Source organism: Podarcis melisellensis (genome assembly GCF_964234715.1).
Source record: "Podarcis melisellensis genome assembly, chromosome: 5".
In the NCBI taxonomy this organism is placed as follows: domain Eukaryota; kingdom Metazoa; phylum Chordata; class Lepidosauria; order Squamata; family Lacertidae; genus Podarcis; species Podarcis melisellensis.
The window spans coordinates 54,445,670-54,463,425 of NC_138537.1; the positions used below are offsets into that span (position 1 = coordinate 54,445,670).

The 17,756-nt window shown below is 40.5% G+C and overlaps 1 long non-coding RNA gene across 1 annotated transcript; it reads left to right on the top strand.

The window, feature by feature from the left end:
• The first annotated feature begins 12,244 nt into the window (after positions 1-12,244).
• Positions 12,245-15,508, top strand: LOC309370473. The gene is made up of 3 exons (XR_014168586.1): positions 12,245-12,356; positions 13,418-13,465; positions 15,419-15,508. It is a non-coding gene; the product is annotated as an uncharacterized lncRNA (long non-coding RNA).
• Positions 15,509-17,756: the final 2,248 nt, after the last annotated feature.

Below are 17,756 nucleotides of genomic sequence, written 5' to 3' on the forward strand. Positions count from 1 at the left end.
CAGGGACCAGGCTTTGACAGATCCATGACTAACTGCTTTCATTTGTTTCCATTTGACTTAGTTATATGACTAACTTTAGCTGGAGTGAGGCACATGTTAGAATTAAGAAGAGGCCTTCTATTTCACTTTTTTAAACAAACATGGATCATACAGGAATGCCATCAACCAAGTACAGCAGAGCAACCCATCAAACAACAGTGCTATACTCTACTCTAAGCAGGCAAGGGTTGTTGCTAGGGAGCCTTTTCTGATGTGCTGGATTCTATAACGAATGTGTTTCTCAATTATTCTTGTGGAGGCATGCTTTGCCAGAACTGAAAATCTATGCTGTTTTTTCTTTTAAAGAAAAGATATGTGAATAAGTGCTGGCAGGAAACTAGTATTCTGCTCATGGATCTTTCCAATGTGATTACTTCCATGTGTTTGCCTCAAAAACTATTCATGTGGAATAAGAAGTTGACTAAACTGTAGACTAAGCAGTGTAGCCACACACAATGATACTTACCGCCAAAATAAAAATGTATGTCTGATCAGTCTCTATGGAACTCCTGTTGATAATACAGTGGTACCTTGGGTTAAGTACTTAATTCGTTCCGGAGGTCCGTTCTTAACCTGAAACTGTTTTTAATCTGAAGCACCACTTTAGCTAATGGGGCCTCCCGCTGCCGCCGTGCCGCCGGAGCACGATTTCTGTTTTCATCCTGAAGCAAAGTTCTTAACCTGAAGCACTATTTCTGGGTTAGCAGAGTCTGTAATCTGAAGTGTATGTAACCTGAAGTGTATGTAACCCGAGGTACCACTGTAATGACAGATATGATTCTAAATTAATATGCCTAGCTATTCCTAATCAAGTAGTAACCAGAATGCTATTCCTAAACAAGTAGTAACCAGAATTGTTTGTGGAAGAAATTGGATGGGAGCAGAGTATGTGCTCCCAAATAGCTACTGAAACTTCATGAAACCTTGCTTATGGTTAGAATACATATAACACTGCATAAGAAAAAGCTTGATCCATTTAAAAAGAATGTTTCCATTTTGAGAGTGTTTAAAAGGAAATTGTAAAATATTTAGGAACTGAGTTTTTGACTCATATTCATCTATATACCTTGGATCTTAAATGCTTTGGCTCCCAAACAAATCGGCTCCCGAATGATCGAAACCTGGAAGTGAGGGTTACGGTTTTCGAATGTTCTTTTGGAAGCCAAACATCCAACGAGGCTTCTGCAACTTCCAATTGGCTGCAGGAGCTTCCAACGGACTTTCAGGATGGATTCCGTTTGACTTCCAAGGTACGACTGTATTTCTATAGATTTTATGGAAGATTGATGCTCGTAAACTGCCCACTCTGGAAAGCTTAGTTAAGTGTGTTTTACTGCATGAGGCAAACTCCATTGAAGGAATGGTCTCTTGCAAGCAGTGCAGTGGTGATTTTCACAATGTAAAAGAAACTATATACTTTAGCAGATAACAGCAGCATGCTTTTACTCATAAAGGCAAGGTTGTTGTTTTTTTAAAAAAAAAATCACGATCAGAGCAATCCACTTTATTCATCCCTTCCCTGCAGCAAAATAGCCATTGCTCAAGGCAGAAAAAACCTCACCATAAGGAAGTTGTTGGCAAACAACGTGAGCTTTAATATGTTGCACCACCCACTGCAAAACAACAGTCATCCAGCTTGCAAAATAAGTGACTTTAACACGAACAGCATACTGCTTTAGACCACCCAGCAACTGCATAAGCAACATTTTTGAGTGGGTGAGTTAAAATTGCCTGGTCATCAGCACAGCAGATTTTTATAATTACATCTTCAACATTCATGCTCACTAAATATATGCACCATTTATAAACATAGTTGCAGAAAGCATAGTGCCCCAAAAGTTCTTTATGCTCTCAAATCCAAGCTTGAAAAGCTGAGTAAGCCTAAGGTGTGCATGTGTGTAAAAGTGCAGCGAGATGGAATCCCAAGCAGAGCAAATACCACTTCCTAAGCCCTACTGGCTTGTTCCAGCCAGGGTAGAAGGTGGGCAGCCTTGTCAGGGGACCTGGCTTCAGTTTTCTATTTTTCTTCCAGTTGCTGTCAAAACCACGATACCATGACAAGAACTAGTATCACTTTTTGCCCTTTGGGGGGACAGTGTTGGGGCAAAGGGAGCTTTAGATCCCAGAATCACCTGCAGTCTGCTCTTACACGCCTCCTTTCAAGTCCTACTGCCAGTGGCACACCACTAGCCATGCCCATGAAGTTTTCTGCAGGTGTACAAGAAACTCCTTCATGTGCATAAGTGCCAACCAGCTGGCAGTGGAGTAGCACTTATGCTGCATTATAAGGCCCCTCAGTTGGCCTTTGTCTAGTTTTCCTTCTTTTTTTTTGCAAATTCCAACATCGGCTGCCATACGGGTTTAGGGTTGCCATCCACCTGGACATATCTGGAATACGGCAACCATATGGCAGCCCATGTTGGAATTGGCCAAAAAAACACACCAAAAAAACCCCACAAAAACAAAACTCGACTGTCACTTTGTGGAATATGGCATCCCTACCTTAGCTCAAATTTGAATTTGCACATTTTACAAAATTGGATTGCTTTTTAATGAATTCAACGACATTGCCACAAATAGATAAATCTACATGATTTGTATCTTTGCAATCTGTATGTCATGAATTCTAAGCTCAGTGGAAAATGCATTGGCTTTAATCAGCTTAGGCATTTCAAAATCTAATCAAGACCAGTTTTCTGTTAACATAAACTACAGTTCTCAGGATTATTTGGGGGGGGGGCTGTGAGCTTTAAATATATGGTGTGCATTTTAGCTGTATTCTTACAATACAGAAAAAGTGCAGTGATTCTTCCCTGATCTTGAACTGCTACAATCACAAGGGATGGGTAGGCCACATGGGACGCTCTTCCCCACAGTCCAGCTGTAGGAACTTCCCTTCCCACATGTTTGTAGTTACCAGAATGTATTACCAGAAAGGAATGGGAACAAGCTACCGGGTCAAGGGAAGGGGCGACATCAACCATGCCGCTAGGAACTGGCTCTTGGGCAATGTGTAATAGAAAACATGTGAACCAGCTGTAGAATATTCAGATTTAATTGCTTCTTCTCTTTTGCTTTTTTCCTTTCCAATGCACTGTACTTACACACCCAGAACGATGGACAAAGGAAAATGAGTCTAAACCAGTGCAATGACTGCATGGTGTCATATACCACCTGATGGTAGTAAAGTTCTCTGCACCACTAGGCAAGATAATAGAGAAGATTCCGCCAGTTGTTCAAATTACGCTGGTGAGATAGCTTAATCACCTGTACAATTCTGACAAGTGATAAGGAGAAGTTCACCCAATACCACGTGAATGCCTAGATTGCTGCCAAGTGAGAAAAGGAGCAGGGAAGGGATTGCCAAGTACAAACTCAGAATATGTTGAGTTCAGAGGAATTGGTAGACCACTCTCCATACCCACCAATTTTGGTTCGTAGCTTTCTTTCTTTCTTTCTTTCTTTCTTTCTTTCTTTCTTTCTTTCTTTCTTTCTTTCTTTCTTTCTTTCTTTCTTTCTTTCTTTCTAGGAGCTCAAGATGGCGTATATACTTGTCCTCAATATTTTATCCTTACAACAACAGCCCTGTGAGGTAGGTTAGGCTGAGAGTGAGTGACAGGCTTGAGGTCACCCAGTGAGCTTCATGGCTGGGTTGGAATTTGATCCCTGGTCTCCCAGGTCCTGGTCCAGCACTCTAAGCACCACACCACACCACACTGGCTGTCAAGGAAGACATTTGCCTTCCTCCACAGACACTTTCCTAGCAGATACGTTCTCAGCATCCCTTCAGTAAATAAGGGTGAAAGATGAAATTCATAAAGCTGTGACATGTTTTAAATATAAACATGTGTGATATGATGCGATGCATTTAAACTATGCTTATTCATGTCCTTCCTTTCCCCAAGATGGGCACAAAATAAACTGCCAAGTGGAGAAGATGCATAGTAGAGAAACACTCAAAAGGAATTTATTTCAAACTATAATGAACTTCCCAGCATCTGCCCATAAACTGAGTAAAATAAGTTTACAATTAGACTTACCTGCTGTTGCAGCTGTGGTTGATGAAGCTGTATAATTTAAGTTATAGTATAATTTTAAAAAGAAACCAACAGGATTATCATGATGAGGTGCACATTTTTGCACTGAATACAATTTTGCAAAGTTATTTCATTGTATGTCCTTCAGAAAGAAAAATCTTGTCTACAACAGACAGGAATCAATATTATTAGCTAAAAATATAGTTCCACAAGGGGGAGCTAAATCTTTGCATGTAAAACATTGGTCTTCAACTAGGAAGCACAGGAAATTTTGATTTCTCTCAGTTTCTTCTTTCTCTCTAATCTTAAATTCAACCCTTCACATTTCCACATCAGTTTCCATGCTCTGCTTGCTACCTTGCATCTTGGCCACATAACTCCCTGTTCTAAGCTTCTGGCTCACATTGCTTCTAACTACTCACATTGCTCCCACCTTTCACTTCTCTCAGCTCTGGCTTTATCTTTGAACTAACTCAGAGCTGAGGCAGGAGTCCCTTTGATGCTTTGTCCTCTTAATGGCTCATCCTTCCGGCTATCACCCTCACGCAGGAAGCTTGGACTAGCTTAATTAATTTTCAGCACTTGGTGATTCCAGTGGGTTTAAAAGTGTCTCTCACCCAGGTTAATACACACAGGTCTGGCTTAATACACATTGGCATAATACACCTGGGTCTGTCACCCAGTCTTAAGACTCCAAGCATTAAATTCCAACACTTATCTCATCCAGGAATTTAGGGTGTCTAGCACCTGCAAACTCATGACAATACATTTAATAACTCACAATTTGCTGCTCTTTCAGAATACCTAAATCCAGCTGCCTGAGGAAACTGCCTTGCAAAAATCTAATGGCACAACCAGCCCTACTGAGCCCAGACCATTATGAGGATAAAGGCACTTATAAGGGGAAGAGTTTCTAGGGGGAAAGTGAAGGACAGTGGGATGGTTAAGTGTTTCTTTTCTTCCTGTCCCTTCTCTGATGCCAATAAACATTTCCTGAGGGTCCTTTTCAGGGGAGAAGGAGGTGCCAGGGCCTTGTTACCTGTAGCTGTAATACCACACATGAAATTTCTTCCTTCCTTTCCCCAATGTAATCTGTTTTGTCTGGATTCCCTTCTCAAATGTTTCAGGTGACTTCCAGACCCTTGGCTTTTATATGGAAAGTTGCACTGTGCTATAACATGAGTCTAAATGTGAAGAAGTGTTTTGCAATTCCACGGTCAGTGGTACTGGTTTAAACACCATGAGGAAATAACCTTCACCAGGGTGATTTCCCATTCTTATCTCTTTATCTCTCAGTGTTTTTTTCTTACAATGTGTGATCATGTATAATACATATACGTCACATTGGGTTGTTCGCACAAAGAGTTTCCATGGAACAGTTATTGGCATAGGAGAAACACTCTGTGTGGTAAAAATGCCAGGGATATTATAAAAAATTGGCCTATACATGCATTATGTGTGTGCCCATTGCAGGTTGGTTCCGTGTGTCCTTTGCCTGGACTAGTTTGGTTAGATTTTATGTCTAGATTTGATATTTATTTAAAAGCTTTTTTTAAAGGTGCTTTTAAAAATAAATAAATCTCTAAGTGATGTACAAAAATACAATTTAAAAACAACAAGACCGTACAATTAGAAACAGAGCTAAAATACAAAAACCACTGACAGGATTATAACAATAGGAATTAAAAAATTACAGAGCCCAATATTATAGGAAACCTGGGCAAAAAGATAAGGATGACATTTTACCTCAGCCTCTGAAATCTGAGAATTCTAACTTTAATTAACAGTCAGACTGAAGGACATAGCTAAAAGGAAGAGGCCACAGTTTTATTTTGTACCATGAAAACTACAAGAAGAGGTAGCTAAACAGTGCATTCAGCTTCCACAGTTCCTTAAAAACTTAAACCAAGACTGTGTTTCCCTGTCCAAATTTTGAGGAAAAAATTAGAATGTGCCTCCCTCCAAAAGAAAAGAAAAGAAAAGAGCATAAGGAAAAATGAAATAACAGCACCATGGAATGCTTACTGACTAAAGAAAACCAGGTGCAAAGGGGAACACAACTGAGTATCTTGAAAGAAGTCATGGCTGAGCATCCCAGGTTGGGTTGAGGGGCTGCTCCAAAGTGCCACATCAAACCTTGGATTAGGGGAGCTTTCCGAATATTTGAAATCATGAAGACCATTGCTAATCATTCTTAGTTACTTTATGCAATACATTTTGAAAACACGACAGAGCTTTAGTGGATAATTGCTAGTATCGACTTGCATATTTTTGTAAACATATTGGAAAATGTGTTACCTATAATAGAGGAAATGTTATATAAGGTTTGGCAATTGCAGTTAATGAGTAACTTTATCTTTATGAACATTTATGGGAAGTGACAGACCACCCAGAAGTCTATCTGCTTTTCCCCATACATTGGAAAGTTACTAGTTTTAGGCTTATCTAATCTGTCCTACTATGAATCTCTTTTGAGCTTCAGAAAGGAAACATAAGAAATATAATTGATAAGATTATAAATAATCCTTCAAATTGCCACACTCATGCGAACAAATCAAACTGTTGGGGAGGTGGGAAATTATTTATTTATATTATATACAAATATTGATATACCACTAGGTCATTTAAAAAATCAAAGCAGTTTACAGCAATTTTTAAAAAGCTGTACAATAAAAGCCATAGACAAGTTTAAATCATGCAATAATTAATCACTGTGGAAGGAGAAATTCTCAATTGCCTGCATAGGCCTGGCAGAATGGAAACGTTTTCAGCAGTCATTTAAAACCAGGCACAGGAGATGCCCACAATATATATATATATACACACACACTGCCACATCATAAAAAAATACATCACTGTGCTTTACAGCAATGAAAACATAAAACCACACAATAAAAACAATTAAAAAGTTGAAACTGACATCAATGAACCATTGTCGAAGGATGTATTATTAGTTGCTTGCACAGGTTTGTCAGAAGAGAAAAGTTTTCAACAGGCATTTAAAAGTTGGCACAGAGAAGGCAGCTGCCGAATTTCTGTTGGCAGAATACTCCATGGGACCAGGCCAATGACAGCAAAGGCTTAGTGTCTTATAATTGTCCAATGAGCCTCACCAACTTGGGGGATGATGAACGATGTTCCTGCAGATGAACTCAATGATCAAGCCAGGATAATAAGGATTTAAGGAATTCCTGTGGTACTCTGGACCTAAGTTCTTCAGGGCTTTGTAAATTAATAAGAACTTTGAACCTGGCTCAGTAGTAGGTGGACAGCCAGCGTAACTGTATTAACAGATCAAAGTGAAGCCCTACATAGGGTGTATTACAGTAATCCAGCTTTGAGGTTGCCAATGCATGGACCACAGTGGTCAGGCTATCCTTGTCTAGCAGCAGATGTAGCTGATGAACCAGAAAAGCTGGTAGAAGGCACTCCTAGCCATGGAGCACAATTGGACCTCTAGTAACAAAGATGTATCCAGGAGTACCTGACAAACTATGTACTATCTCCTTCAGGTAGAACTTGCCAGTTTCCCTAACATGGGAACCACCTACCCTGGATTCAAGCACAGTTTATTGGCCCTTTGTCCAATCCACCACTGCATCAAAACTTTCACAGCTTCTTCTGATTCAGATATTATGGAGTAGAGTTGTGTCTCATCAACATACTGGTGAGGTCTTGCTCCAAAACACTCCAAACAGCTTCGCTCAGGGCTGGTTGATTGGGCTGAAGCAGCAGAGCTTGGAGCAAAGGAAGGAAAGTCTAAAGAGGACCCTGCTTCGTAAAATTGTATTTATAATATTATCAGGCTTTACTGTTCAGTGTTCAGGGCCAGCCCTACCATTAGACATAGTGAGGCTGCCATCTGAGGCAGCAGATACTAAGGAGCAGAGGGTCAAAGCTTTGACACCTTGGCATGCCTTGCACCTCCTAAAGTACCTGACTACCCTCAGGTGTGGTGGAGGTTCTATCCCCTTACCACAGTTGAAGTAGTATTTATCTGCCCATCTAGACAGTTTTTGTAAAGGAACGGGAAAGGAAGAGGCACCATCTTGTTCTTTGCCTGAGGCATCAGAACATTTTGGGCCAGCCCTGTAAGTATTGAAAGGAAAAGATGGGTGTGCAAAGGGTAGCTACGTGTAGGGAAACAAGAAGTTAGTGATAACAGTAATATGTGGAGTTATATTTTATACATAGTGTCACAAGCAGTATTGGAAGGAGTCAAACATTAAGCCTCCTGCAAACTGAACCTTTACATAGTGACAATTGTACAGTAACAACCCCATATGTCATCATGACTGCAATTCTGTATCATTGTAGCCACTGCAGAGAATTACCCAGAGATTCATGTTCATTGTATCACTTGAACTTAATCACAGCTGTGGCATTTCATCACAAGTATGGGTGCAACCATTGCCACCAATTTAGTGTTGCAAATGATTGACAAGATGAGAAGTCACTGCAGGAAGATTTTAAAGGGCAGAATGATCCCCCCCCCCCCCGCCAACGTTTATGTGATGTAAGTACCGGTAACTTTTTCCTTCCCCACTGAGCTTCACAGACTTCCACAACCAAGTATGGAATGTAGAGTTGTAGCCTAGTACCATTTTCCCTGGGAAAGGTACCGTATTTTTCGCTCTATAAGATGCGCCAGACCACAAGACGCACCTAGTTTTTCGAGGAGGAAAACAAGGGGGAAAAAATATTCTGAATCTCAGAAGCTAGAACAGCAAGAGGGATCGCTGCGCAGTGAAAGCAGCAATCCCTCTTGCTGTTCTGGCTTCTGGGATAGCTGCACAGCTTGCATTCACTCCATAAGACGCACACACATTTCCCCTTACTTTTTAGGAGGGGAAAAAGTGAGTCTTATAGAGCAAAAAATTTGGTAATACTTGGGCCCAGATTGATCAGCAAAATCAGAAAGTTTGGAAGATCTTTTTTATGTTGGTTTAGCTGATTAGCTTAGATAGTCCCCACATTTTCTATAGTAGGGATGGAGAACCTGTGGCCTCCAGATATTGTTGAACTCCAATTCCTTTCAGCTCTAGTTAGCATCACAAATGGTAAGGGATGTTGGGAATTGTAGTCCAGCAACAGCTGTACGGCCACCAGTTCTCCATCTCTATTCTGTAGCATGTGGCTTGCCTTACTTTATTCCAAGGGATAAATTTCTCTACAGGCCATTAGTTTTTTGCCATATTTTTGAGAGGTCCAGTTTTGTGTACATCTGGAAATGTTCACACACATTTGTGACTCAACAATGGGGTTGCATTCCTTCTTTCCCTGACAGCTGCCATGGTCAACGGTGTCAAAAACTACTGAAAGATGCAGGATTGTAGTTTTCCCCTTTCTCCTAGCATAGATCATCTGTCAGAGCGGTCTTTGTGCCAAAACTGGACTAGAATCCAGATTGAAATGGGCGATCGGTCTCATACAAAATCACCTGGAGTTGTGCAGCCACCAACTGCTCAAGTACCTTCCCTAAGAAAGATGATAGATGATAAGAAAGCCCTGAAGATAATTCTTAAAATCCTAGAGGCCCAAGCCCTAGTTGCAGACGACCATAGACTTGTTACACTGGAGCATATTAACTGTAACACAACCCAATGACTGAGCGGTCATAAGATAATGGATTCACTGTGATAAAGTATTGAATATCTGTTTAATATGTATATATCTTGAGGATTGTTTCTAGTATGTGGCTTTGTATTACCTGTTTCACTGCTTTGTATTAACCTTGCATGCATTTCATTGGTTGGAAAACTGACGCTGATGGCTAGTCTCCCTCATGGGTAACAAGTGTCACCTACTGAAATAAAATGTAAAGTTGTGTTTGTAAAGGAAAGGAAGTGAAGGAGGCAAGAAAGGACATATCATGCACACACCGCCATACAAAAGTAACAGATGCAGAATAGCAAGTATTTCTGCACTTGCTGTTCCCTAGCAGACAATGCAGTCCTGTCGCCAGGACCAGTGGCTTCCTACAGAAGTTTTCTCTCACTTTATCTCCTTGCTCTCTCCCACACATTCACACCCCAGAACAGGGACCTCCAGCCACTGTTGCAACTATCAGTCATCTGCTGCAACTCCTTCTCACCGCAAGGGCCTGGGATTATCAAACCTGCCCAAGACTACAACTAATTTGGTTGTTCTGTGCCATTCTACTAGAGACTGGACATGGGGAGGGGAAAGGTGTTGTTTTTAAAACTGCACAACACTGTTGACAACCTTTAGATGTATTTTAAGATTTTCTTATTTTACTGTGTTTCTTTGATAAACAGAAAACGTGGGATCTGGTATACCTGTTGTGAATAGCGCTGGCATTTTTATAAGTCATTCAAATGACACATCTCCTAGTTCCTGCAAGAATTCTGTGAATAGGTATATCATCTGCCTCACTAGTTTAGGCAGTTCAGGGCAAAACCTTGGAATGCACACAGTTTGTTGGCATTTGCTGGCCCACTCTGTCTCATTGTATGTAGGCTTGGTGTCCAAAAAAGAGATCTCTGTTTCCTCTAGTTCACTGTCAAGCTTTCAAGTACTCTTACGTTTCTCTGCAAAGTTCCACTTTTAGTCTGTCAATCAAGTTCTTGCCACCGGCAACCTAAGAACTTTCTGTTCTCCTGAGCAATCAAGAACAACCTTTGACAAACGTGCAAGCTGCTACATTTTACCCAAGCCTGATTTCCTCCTTCATTTGTGACCTTTACTTTACTTCCTCTTCATAAATTCTCACAGAGAGATTATGAGAATTTCACCCCAGATTTTTTTTAATGAGAACATAACATAGGAAGAGTCTGCTGGATCCAACCAATGGCCCATCTTGTCCAGCTTCCTGTTCTTACTTTTATTATTTATTATTTATTAACATATTAGTCGCTTGTCACCCAAAGGTATCCAAAGGACTTACAGTAAAGAAAGATATAAAATACATAATGCCATAGGGTAAAAAGGGGGGATTATACATTACTATTTAATACAATAAAGTAGTAACTCGGGTTAAGTACTTAATTCATTCCGGAGGTCTGTTTTTTACATGAAACTGTTCTTAACCTGAAGCACCACTTTAGCTAATGGGACCTCCTCCTGCTGCTGCTGCCGCGCCGCTGCTGTGTGATTTCTGTTCTCATCCTGAAGCAAAGTTCTTAACCCGAGGTACTATTTCTGGGTTAGTGGAGTCTGTAACCTGAAGCATATGTAACCTGAAGCGTATGTAACCCAAGTTACCATTGTATAACATTTATGGAAAAACAGAAGAACGTAGCAGCTGTATCAAATGGTAGCAAACAACATTAACAATACTCAAATAATAAACAAAGCCATACTTTGACCCACTAATTAGTGAATAAACAAAACCTCAACCTCCCCCTAGCCCAAAACTCATTCACATCAAACCAACAAATTTCCCCCTTTAACCTCCCCACCCAGATGTCTGGTGTCAAGGCCAGCTGTTGCAAATCAGTGGTGGGTTGGTCCAATGTCCTCTAGGGATGGTCCAGCACCTCTCCTCTCCCGTCAGGGGAAACAGACATGTCCCAGCTTGGGTGGGGCCGTGCCTTGTCTAAACCCATCTTCTGGTTGCCCCATAGGTTCCTGGATGCTTGGGTTGCCCCATACCAGGATCCAACACTGGTCAAATTCAAAGTACATTAGGTACTTCCCAGAAGACCATTCCAACAGCAAGGTCTGATTGGAATGATGATCCACTTCTTACACATTGCCTTGCTACTCCTTACCTGTTGTATAAAGCTGTGGCCTAATTTCACTGAGCACTAGTGTGTATCATTCGTGCTGCACCCATGGGCCATAAATCTATGTTGAATACCCCTCCACTCATTGCTAAAAATACATGGTAGTGCTTTGCCCTTTACCCTCCTTTACTCTGGTGTGCAAATGAAGAGATTTGCCCCACCTTAGCAAATGGTTTCCAGTCAAAGAAAATTATCCTCTTATCCATGAAGTCATTTCCTTGCCTCATATACACAAATAGGGGCTTCCATGTGTCAATGGAGTCTTCTTCTGCAGCCAACATTATGACCCAAATGCTTCACCTTTGGGTAGATAAGGAAATGTGAAAAGTAAGATATGGGATGAACAAATAAAACACGTCATAAGATTTATGGCAGAGACAGAAAAGTACATATACACAACAGTGCTGTTTACCACAAGCATTTGAGTTGGAGAGCTTTTTGTACCTGGAAAGAAGTCTTGATGAGATGGATTCCGCAGTGATGGTTACTTGGGTGATGCTGCTAAGTACATTGGCTTTGCCAGGTGTCTCAGGTAATTGCTGGGCTTAATCCCAGAGTACATTAGATGTAGCAAGTTTGTTTACCTAAATTCCACTTACAGATTTTGGCAACAATTTGGGGACATATTTGCAAAGTTATGAAATATGACTATAACAGGATGATTTTGTATTTGATGCCTCTTGAGTTATCCAGAAATGATCACGGTTAGAAATGAACTGATGGTCAGAGAGGCCTTGATCTGACTCCATAAATCCGTTTTTATGAAAGAGCCAGAATAGGCTTTGAACTTTAGATGAAAGTAAAGCATGAATTATTTTTATAGCTTAAAAAAGAGAGAGCAAATGCCAGAACTCAACAAAATGTTCACTTGAGCACATGGGAAACTAACTGTGTCAATATAGCACTTCTTAAAAAATCAGTAATAAGGTACATCTTAAATTAGCCCACCACAATATTTTAGGATTGCATTCTAAGTAATCTTTTGATACTTTACATACTGATTATTTTCATTGTTCCAAAATGTCTCTTGTATGGGCAGGTGTGGGGAACTGTGCTGGATAGGTAGGGAAGTGGCCACAGCCCCAGGCTGCTTCTCCTGAATACCCTGGCTGTACACTGTTATTGAAGGGTAGCTGCATGTGTCATGTGGCCTGTTGTGATGCCTGCATCTAGCCTCCTGCATTCAGAAGTGGTGGAGGACATTGTCCCATAGCCAGCATTGAAATAAGATTGAGCTGCCAGTCCAGTCAGCTACTGTGCATGGAATGGCGGGGCCAGCATCTTGATGCCTAAGGAAGGAAAATGTCTTGGTCTGATCCTGACTCTCTTCCATCCACCCCTCCTTCACAGATGCTCCAGATGTCCTTTTTACTGAGCAGTTATGATTTGTGCTCATGAGCTTATTGAGTAGGGCCATGCAACGGGTTACTATGTTGTTAGGAGACATACATAGCACCAACCAAGTTATCCCAGTATGCTTGGGGGCATAGGTTAATGGTGTAGACTGGAAGACTCAGGAGTCGCCCCTCTAAGGAGATGTCACAGTTATACACATATACCTGCAATGTTGTTTTCCAATTCCTTCTACTACAGGTTACACAGTCATTCCTGATACCACAACCACCACACCAAAAACTACCGGTAAGAACTCACTTTGTTTTGCTTTTTCCAAGTATCATGGGATTTAAAATATTATGTGTTTCAGGTCTAGAAAACAGGTCGTATCCTATGATAATCCTGCTTAGAGTAGACCCATTGAAATAGGCCTACAGTGGTCATGTCCATTAATTGTAATGTGTTTTACTCTGAGTAGGACTAACATTGGAAACTTGACTGCCAAAATGATGGACTTTAAGTTCTGTGAGAACACAGTAAAGAGAAGAAAACACACACTCAGATAGGATTTGAGAGAGATGCTGCTCTTAGCTTTGTTGTTCTGCATCGAGACCCTTTGGGACGAACAGTAGGGTATAAATTCAAAATAAATAAATTATTATGAAGACAGAAGCCATGCAGCCAGAAACAGCTTGAAGGACAGGGTGGATTTGCTACCTGAACTTCCCTGCTGGTGGGAAACTCCTGCCAATGTGTTTTTACTGAATTGACTTCCCTACAACCTTGGACCTTCCACGGTACCCCCCAGTAAGCAGTGACCCACCTGTTAAGATGCTAGTGTAGCAGCTCCATCTCACCAGGTGAGTGGTTTCTGCACACACCTGGATATTAAAACACTCCATTCTTTGTACCGAACCCAGTGTAGTGAAAGGAGAGGTTGATTTCGAGTGAAAAACTGTGATCAGGGAATGCTTTAAGCATGCCTTTCATCCCCCAACCCTTTCACACTCAGTTTTCATTTTTGAAAATGATGCTGATTGCTAATTCCCAGATATTTACAGGAAACTTAAAAAGACCCTGAAACCCAACATAAACTTTGGCCTGTATCCTATATCTTCATGACTGAAGGACTGACCCCTGGGACATCTACAATGATTTTCTCCAATCAATATTGTCATGTTTGAGGAACAGTCCTAAATGTGTGATTGCGCCAGATGAAAATAACAAATAAGAAATCTCACAATTAGCTTTGTTCCACTGCAAATCGTACACTCACACAATTAGGAGAGCGTTCTCTATGAGATTATATTGAATCATTCTTGGCCTATTGCTTTTCTTCATTTTGGTGCAGGATATTATCAAAGGCATGTATCCACTCTACAAATAGCTAAAATAGGGGTGTGGCGGGGAGGGAAATAAGGAACTAGGGTGTAAGCAAGCCTTTGGCCACCATTTGACCTTTTGAGTTCTGGAAAAAAAAGATTTGGATGGAGTGTTTCCTATCTCCCAGCTTCACAGAAATGTGCATAAACAAAGGAGGTTCTTGATGATTTTATAAAGTCCGTTTCACATGTTTTCTTCTGAATGCCCATGGTAAGAGCTGATGTCGATCACATCTGAAAACCTGTTAGTTTTCATGCCTTTTTCCTGGGAGAGTGAAACTGCCACCTGTTGATGCATGCAAGTACATTCCGAAGAAATATTCTTCATACAAAACGGACACTCTAACTTAAAGATGGAATATGTGAGCAGCCTCTGAAAGAGAAGGAAGAAACAGGAACATGTCAATTTCTCTTTAAAAAGGAGTAATATTTTGATTCCTGAAAAGTTCATCTGAAAATGATAATGGAAAACTATCTAGGGGTGACATTTCCATTTCAAACAGTAACATGAGGAACAGCCCTTAGTGCGGACAGAACAGGAGGCTAATAATATTTAATACCGCCCAGAATGGCTGGGGCAACCCAGAATAATAATAATAATAATAATAATAATAATAATAATAATAATAATAATAATATGTATGAAAAACTTTCCATTGCCCTTCTTGGGTTCCATGAGCACTGTCTGGTCCATGGGGTCATGAAGAGTCGGACATGACTAAACAACTAAAAACAACCCTCATAAAAGCATCTTCATAACTCTATTTTAATAATTCAAATAAAAAATCAACCTTATTTAATTCCCTGTGGGTATTGCATAAAAGAGGATGTTTTTCTGTATAGGCTGCTAAATGCCAATATATTTGTTTTTTTCCAGCATGGGCAGATGGTGAGTCTACTGTTCATATTTTTTGCAATATGCTGTTCATGTTTGTCCTAGATTTCCAATTAGATGTATTCTGTTAGCTCAGTGGTAAGAAACATGCCCTTTAGGGCAATCTTCTGGGGTTACATGCTAGAGGTGGTGTGGGCCAGAGGCAAAAGTGGGGAGACAAGCAATATAAATTTTATCTTTGTACAGTAGGCTTTTTTTTTTACACAAACTAGAGGCAAGGTATTACGACTGATATTCGCAAAAGTTCTAGTCAGATTTTTTCAATTTGTCATTTAAAATTGGTAACCAAAATGGGAACTACTCCATATCTCCTAGGGTTATATATTCTTAAACCACAGCTAATATCTATGGTAGAAAACAAAAACAAAAGAAAATTAGCACAAATTAGTGTATAATTAAAATTATTTCTTTCTTTCCCAAACAGTTAATTAAAATATGGCTTAAAATACAGCTTAAAATGCAGCCTCTTTTTAGTAGCAGCCCATAAATCAAGACCACAAAGGAAGGAAACATAAGATATTCACCCAAGCCAGCTATCCATGCTGGTCCTACATGGGCCAGCAAAAAAGCCAAGGGAAAATTTATATACCAAATCCCATATAAGGGGTCAGAGTGAGTCTAAGCCAAAGGCCAGGCAGAACAGCTCCTTCTTTCAGGCCCTGCGGAAAGATGTCAAATCTGGCAGGGCCCTAGTCTCTTGTGACAGAGCGTTCCACCACATCAGGGTCAGTGCTGAAAAGGCCCTGGCCCTAGTTGAAACCAGTCTAACCTCCTTGAGGCTCGGGACCTCCAAAGTGGTGTTATTTATGGACCTTAAGGTCCTCCACGGGCCATACCAAGAGAGGCGGTCCCATAGGTACGAAGCCAACATTGTTATTGAGTTCTGGAAAGGACCACAGTTACCTTTGATTCCACTGTTTATATAATATGCCAGTACTAAAAGTCAAGCAACTTCTGCTCTGCTATCTCTGTCACTGTCTTCTATCTAATACTTTATGTTTGTTCTGCAACTGTATCCTCTCCTCTACCACCATCCAAACTACCATTAACAGAACAAAGTAACTCAAGTTTTTCAGCGCATATTATTTATGGGCATGATAAGGTTTGGAAATCTTATCAGTACTTCTGCATTTAGTTGGCAGTCCTTGTTTACAGTGTTCAAAAAGTGTCCAGCGTAGGAAGATTAAATGGAGAGTTGATGTGAAAACACATTTCCTATCCAAGATCATTGGGGCCATTACTATTTATCATGACTTTAGATTTTATTGACCTTATTTTGCCCCTCTCATTTTTACATGGTTTGGAAACTGATAAATAAATATTTGAGAGCATAAAAGACATTGGGGAAAATCAAATCCACAATACAGATGTAGCTTCTTTGAGAACTATGAAGAGTTCTGATCCCTTTAAAGCAGCTTTGGTTATATTTTTGCCTTGTTAATACTGAAATTATGTGAAATAACTTAGTGGTTACACTGTAGCTGTACAGAACTATTTAAAAACACACATGCCTAAAATGCTTACAGTTATACTGTTTTGAAGAAAGCTAAGTTCCGGGGTTATGAAAAATGTGCACATGGTTGGGGATATTGTACACCAGTGAGGTCTCTAGAGTCTCTTTCCACAATCCTAGTAGAGGATTAGCTAAACAGCCTTTCCTCCATCTACATCTCCCAAATGGGATAAGTAGTAGGCACTGCATAGAAAAAGGGGCCCTGTTGGGCACAAAACCCCAAATATAGGTTCTGTTGTGGTATGTCTCCAAACTAACTCCTTCATTCCTGATCTATGCAGCTGAGTCCACATGAGGCTGAGAAGGGGAACATCATGAACTGGGCCTTTTTGAAAGTCTCATGATATGTGTTTTACATGTGTATGATAGAATACTTCATGATCTACTCTATGATGTGGAGTATGGGGCGTGTTTTAGCTGAGCTTCTTTTTTGACCCTTTATGGCTTTTCAGTTATCATTTCCTTTCACTGACTGCAGAGATCCCCAGAGCATGTCAGCTATTAGGCTTTTGCTGGCTGCACCACAGTTATGTGTATAAAATGCTATGTATGCTGCCTTTTGCTCCTTAGAGGGAAGGCGGGATATAACTGAGAGTGAGATCCTAAGTGGGATACATATATGCGCAGAGTAGCAGACCAATCTCCACTTACGAGCTCTCGCATGCTGGCCAGGAGAAGAGGTTTCCATTTTCCTTTCCCATGTAGATATTTGATGTTCATCTCCTTGTCCAGTTCTGATAGTGATGAAATTAGTTGTGTCAGGTCCAGGCTTGTGTGAAGGCAGCCCCTGGCCTCTGAAATGAAAGA